The following is a 6,056-nucleotide window of genomic DNA, read 5'->3' as shown; positions in this document are numbered from 1 at the left end:
TCTTAATACAGTAAAAATTCAAGTATCAATTGAGTTGCACTGCCCTGTGCATGAAAGAGTTTTACTTCTGGAATTGTATAAACTATGTAAGGCAAAACTTTATTGAAGAAAAACAAACTACAATATAAAAAGCAAATTACCTGTCTTTAACAAATGGAGCATTAAGGCTAATTATAAGTAACCATTCTTCAGTAACCATTCCACTGATGTGATTGTTATATGTGCTCTTAGGAATGACAGAAAATTGAGATTGGAGATGAAAGATTTTTAAGACATTTCTCAAAGTGGAATTTTTTAAGTGAATATTTTATGTACCAGATTGTCTCATTTTACACAGTTACAGTGGGGCAGAACAACAAACTCAATTTAATGTTTGCAAAGCCCTTTCAGTAAATAGGTTGGAAAGAGTACCATGCTGTACTTTGTACATTATATTTTGAATTCGGGGAGTAGTTTCTTACAGTTATTCTTTAAATTTTCTTCCTCTCCCCTTCCCCATCACACATGGGTTCTTTAGCTATCGAATAATAAAACAACGGCTGGCTAAGGACAAAGTTTGATCACCTTATAGTAAGGTCCAAAATCAATATAATTAAGCCTGAATGGAATGCAGGTGATCTAGACTTGGGGAAAAGGGGAAAGCTCACTTCCTATGTGGGCAAGGTACAAGACCATTAATGATTAGTCTTACCTGATGATGAGCAACAGTCAACAAGAGTCAGCCTCTCAAGAGTCAACCTCAAGACTTTGCTGGGCAGCACTCCTGGACCAGCCAACAAGAGCTGCCCTAAATTACTGTTGTGGCACCTTATTCATGAGATTGTGCCTTCTTTGTTCAGTCATAAGATTGACAAGTTGATGTAGAAATGTTCTTTGTGTAAGTATGAGAACAGAATTCGATGCGTCTCAAAAGATTGGTGATCCATAAATAGCTATACAGTGAATTGGATGTGTGTGTATGTTAATATGAGAGAGCTCCTTAACTTCAATGTGATGGGGTGGAGTCACCATACTCAGAAATACCCACCTGGAAATGATGTGTATTGGGGCAAGGACTTCTTCTCAGTTTTTTTAATTATGGCCAGAGATCTCACTGAAATTCCTAATTTATGATTAATATTTACCTCAAGCCTTTTACCAAATGTAATTTCTTGTCACAGCTTGCTGCCCTGAATGAGCACTGATGAACATTTGATTTAGAAACTTCCGTTTCTTGGTATGAAATGGCAACTTCATATTTCTCCATCTGACTTGATTTTAATTTTGACAATTGGCAAGTATTTGTCACATTAATTCGAGCAAATTATTTCTTTGTGGGCCTTTTTCTGGCCCTAAGTTTCTTTAAGGACAATGTGCAAAGATGACTGTAAGATGGGAGTGAAACTCAGAGTGATGTTAGAACATTAGTAGAAAGGTGTTTGCTCTGAACCCCATGGAAGATGAGGCCAGATTCAAACATTGCTATATGCTTTACAAAACTTGGTCATCTTATTGGGTCCTTAGGTGATCGAACCCATTCCTTGGAGCTCTGCATCAATACATGTGAGGGGGTAAATACCTGTTAGATACTCAAACTGTGCTTTAGACACACTTGCATAAATTGCAACTGAGACAGTATAGTAGGGTAGAATCACCTGCACAGCTGAGTCCTGGGGAGCAGCATGAGGGAGCCCCACAGTTCCAGGCTCTGCTCACCTGACACTGGGGCAGGGACAGTTCCCAGAGAGAATGGTTGCCTTTGAGCACTGTCAGGAGCAGTAGCAAAACCACATCTGCCTGGCCTCCACCTCGCCAAGGCTGCAGTGTTTTTCCAGTACCTGGCTATCTACAACTGGATTTATAGTTTCCACTTGGTAGATTAAATACCCGTTTAAGAAAGTGATCCATAGTATCATGCTGCAATCTGTCCGTTATCCTTTCATTTATGCACTTTTCTACAAATAACCCAAAAAACCTAAAGCTGTACAATGTTAATCATAGGATTTAGGATATTCTAAGGCCTTTACCAAAGCAAAACAAAATAGTCTATTGACCCTTGTTTTTTATGAAGTTATGCTTTCCTGTCTGCTCATGACTGCAACTGCTTTTATGAGCGAAGACAAACAGCAGGATTTCATCATGGATTTAAAAAAAATCCACTCTTGATTGTAGACGTGATGTAATTAAATTTGAGTCTGAAATGCCTATGAGCATATGACAGGTTCTAGGTCAAAATGTTTTGAGTGTTAGAGAGAAAGTAGTTGGTAAGGAAATCTTCACAATTCCAGTTGAGGGGTTTGGTTTTGTTTGGTAAGTAATTTGGAAGGATGTCCTACATTGGAAATAACTTTCAAAGCATACTGAATACAAATAGTACTAGCTATGAAACTGGCCATTTAGTAGATATTTATTGTTAGAAAAGGGAAATGATGGAAGGGTTTAGTGTTAGAAAAGGGTAAAGGGAAGCCAGAGGCTGTGCCATACTAAGACAAATACAGTCACTTTCCAATCCAAACAAGTTCTCTAGAGCTTGGCATCTTAATTATACTATCTATTTGAATGAGTGTTGGTTCCTTGTGCTTAAGAGCTTTCTGGTCTGTCAGAGTATTTTTATCATAGGAGGGGCAAAGTGGACTACTAGCTTCTCCCTGACAGTGCTCTAAGGGGAGGGGCAATGTTTGTTTTTTTTTTTTCTTGTTTTCTTCCTTCTTTTTTCCCCTCTTGCATCAGCCCTCACTTGGTTCTGACTGAGGGTTCCTTGCAGGGGCCACAGCCCATCCTCTTTCCTCTTCCAGCATATCAGACCCATTCACACCAGATGCTGCAGCTGCCTGCTGGATGAAATCCTGGGGTCTGGGAAGCACCGGGTGAACGACAGCCCATTCTTTTCTGTAAAAAGCTCTGTCATTGAAAAAGACTTGAACTTAATGCTTGATATTCACAAGCATCTGTTGAGCTTCTGGCAGCTTGTTTGCTGTACTATTTTTCTGTGGAGATATCCTCCTACTGGTGATGACATCTGTCATCGGGAGGGGGGAGAGAGAGAGGAAAGCTGTTACAGTTCATTCATTTACCAACTTCTGTGCAAATGCATCTTCATTCCTTCCTGAAGAATTTTGAATTTTACCTCCCACAGGGAACAAGAAGTCTGTCTAAGATCACCTTTGCAGTCAGGGAATACCCTTCAGGAAGTAAATCTTGGCCTGCAGAAAGCTCCCCCTTGTAGCTGAACTGACATTCCACAGTCATCACACAGAAGAAAGGCAACAGGACCTGTCTGAGGCCTGCTATGAGACTCCCGAGGCAGAAACCCAAAGCTCTAGAGGCAAGCTCACTTAAGGAAACAAACTGAGCCAGTGTGGGGGGGAAAGGGGAGGTTGTGATCTCCCCTTCCCACAGATCTCTGCATGCCTGTGGTGGTTAAAGCACTCTTCTAAGAATTGAGGGAAAGGTTATGTTTTGTCCTTTCCTCCAGCAGCAAGGAGATCAAATTGCTTCCAGTCAGGGTGGCTGTTCTAACATGTAGAGTGCATGTTAGGTTTTGTGTGGATAGCTGTGCTTTGAGGTCCCGACTGGCAGACTAACTTAGTGTATCCTGATAAGGATGATTAGTAAGAGGCTGGTTTGCCCTGTTGAGATCTAAAATGCTTCTGCAAAAGTGCACAAATAGATGGTTAAGTGGCTTTAGGCCCCTCTCACCCAGGTAGCCAGTGCACAGCAACAGTGAGGAGCTTTGAATGCACACATTTAGATCACAAGTGGAACAGGGATCTGGGAACTGGGACTGCAATACAATTCTAGAGGCATTTCAGCTCTGCAGGAAATTCTGAGTTTGTACTGGGGTTTTTGTTGTTGTTTTGGTTGGGGTTTATTAACCCTCGATGAGACTTTTATACTTTCTCCTCTAGTACGTACTTTGAAACAAGTCTTGAGTGTTCCAATATTTACACATTATTTTTGCCTCAGCCCAAAAAGCAATTGTGTAAGCTTTTGGAAGTTTTGAGCAGGAAGTGTCATCTGAAAATGCACAGATGAAAATGCAAACAGCAACACAATCCAAATACAGTGCAACTGCCACCTCTGATTTTATTATAACATGGCTCAGAATTTCCACCACTATTTCACAATTAAGTTGCAGTGCTAAAGAAATCACTGAGACTGCAAAAAAAAGTGCATTCCAGTGATGGAACAATCATGATTTTTTTGGGTATGAATTCTTAAAAGAGAGACTGCCTTAATGCCATCCCCAAGAGGTCTAAAGCACATTCTCTCCTAGGCCTTCAATTCACTGTTACAGCTCCCCACAGGCAGCAGATGTTAAAAACATACCTTCAGTGCTCTGGATAGATGCTTTAACCTTTGAGTTGTGGATGGAGAACAAACCTGTGGGAGCCATGATTGATTTTTCCTTTACAGAATGGGTGTTCTTTGGGTATGGCTTTTTTTGTGGAAATGAAATGATGTTAGCAAGGCTGAGCATCAGCTGCCACTCACCTGTACCTGAAGCAGTGTAGGATGTAAAAGAAGTTCTGCCGTCAGCACTTCCCTCTGCTAAGTCCAAACAGTTCTTTGCTGATATCTTTAAAGAACAGTTACTGTTAAGCAGGTAAGTGCTAACTAGGACATGATCTAATTCAGGGTCCTAATTCCACAGCAGGTGCTTATAAGACCTTCATTACAGGCATTTCAACTCAATTTACCAAATACAAATAAACTTCATTAACTGCTCTACACAATAATTCCTGTCAAGATAAAAGCTCTTTTTTTATTCAAGAATTTGTTAGGATTGTTTTTTAAATTGGATCAAAAAAGCACAAGTGCTACAAGAGCAATTTCTGGCTGGAGCAATTTTCAGTTTATTGCATCAATGTAATTGTTGGAATGCCGAATCAAAGGGAAGTATTTTCATTCCACAGCAAAAGCTTTGTGAAAAAGTTTCAGCTAAACTAAACAGCTGACCTTTAGGGCAGCTGGCCTTAAGGGCAGCCACTGAAAATCCTGGCAGATGTGACAGACTTTGCAGGTTTTGTCTGCTGATAACAGCAGCACACTGTTAATGTCAGCTGCTGTGTCCGGGTGCTTCTTTGCAAAACAACTACTCAAGCAAGGATTTGCAACTAGAAAGTTCAATACAGACTGCCCCAGAAAAAAAAACCCAAACAACACACCCCATCCAAAAGCTGAAGAATGACCATCTCTATGGCAACTAAAGCACTTAGCATGCTCATGCCTCACGTAAATTGGCACAATTTTACAAATGAAGTTGGTATAATCCGGGTTGAAGTAATGTGAATAAAGTATCTAGAGACCAGAGTATTTCAGATGTTAACACTCAAATCATCGTCTATTAGTAGTCGCTATTGCATAGGGGAAGACTACAGACAGCACAGCACTATGGGCTTGTGTATCCCGGCAGGGTGCTAGGGTAGTCAGGGGGGTAGTAAGCTTGGCAGGTTGATTACCCATCAGAACCAACACCCAGTGTAGTGCTGGGGAGGGCTGAACAGGAAATTACACCTTCACCTGTTGTGTAACTTCACCCTCAGGTTGTGTATTGTTATGCAGCTGAGTGAGCAGACTGGGCCTCCAGGAGGAAGAAATGCTGCAATCTCCTTTACAATTGTTGGCTCTGGTGCTTGTCTGATTACAAGATAAGATGATCCAACTCACTCACCCAAGCCAACAAGAGCATGGACTCTTCACCCATTAATTCTCCTGCTAATTGAAGTTAACATCAGTGTCTTTGTCAGGAGAGCTGTTGGCATGCTTTCAGATGTGCTTCGGCAAGTATGCAGGCAAGTACCAACTTGGTAAATAGTTTGCTTGCTAAAAAAATGCCACAGTCCTGAGGATCTTTACTTGGAAGTCACTGTTTCCACAAATACAGTATAGAATCATCTAGGTTGGAAGAGACCCTTAAGATCACCCACCCAGTCCAATCATCCACCCAGCACTATCACTGCAACCCCTAAACCATTAGACCTTATCACCCAGTACCAGATCCAGACACCTTCTGACCACCTCCAGGGATGGTGACTTCACCACCCCAGGCAACCTATTCCAATGCCTGACAACGC

This window comes from Motacilla alba, chromosome 4 (genome assembly GCF_015832195.1).
Source record: "Motacilla alba alba isolate MOTALB_02 chromosome 4, Motacilla_alba_V1.0_pri, whole genome shotgun sequence".
NCBI lineage: Eukaryota > Metazoa > Chordata > Aves > Passeriformes > Motacillidae > Motacilla > Motacilla alba.
The sequence above is the reverse complement of the archived record's forward strand: the minus strand, read 5'-3'. Positions refer to the sequence as shown.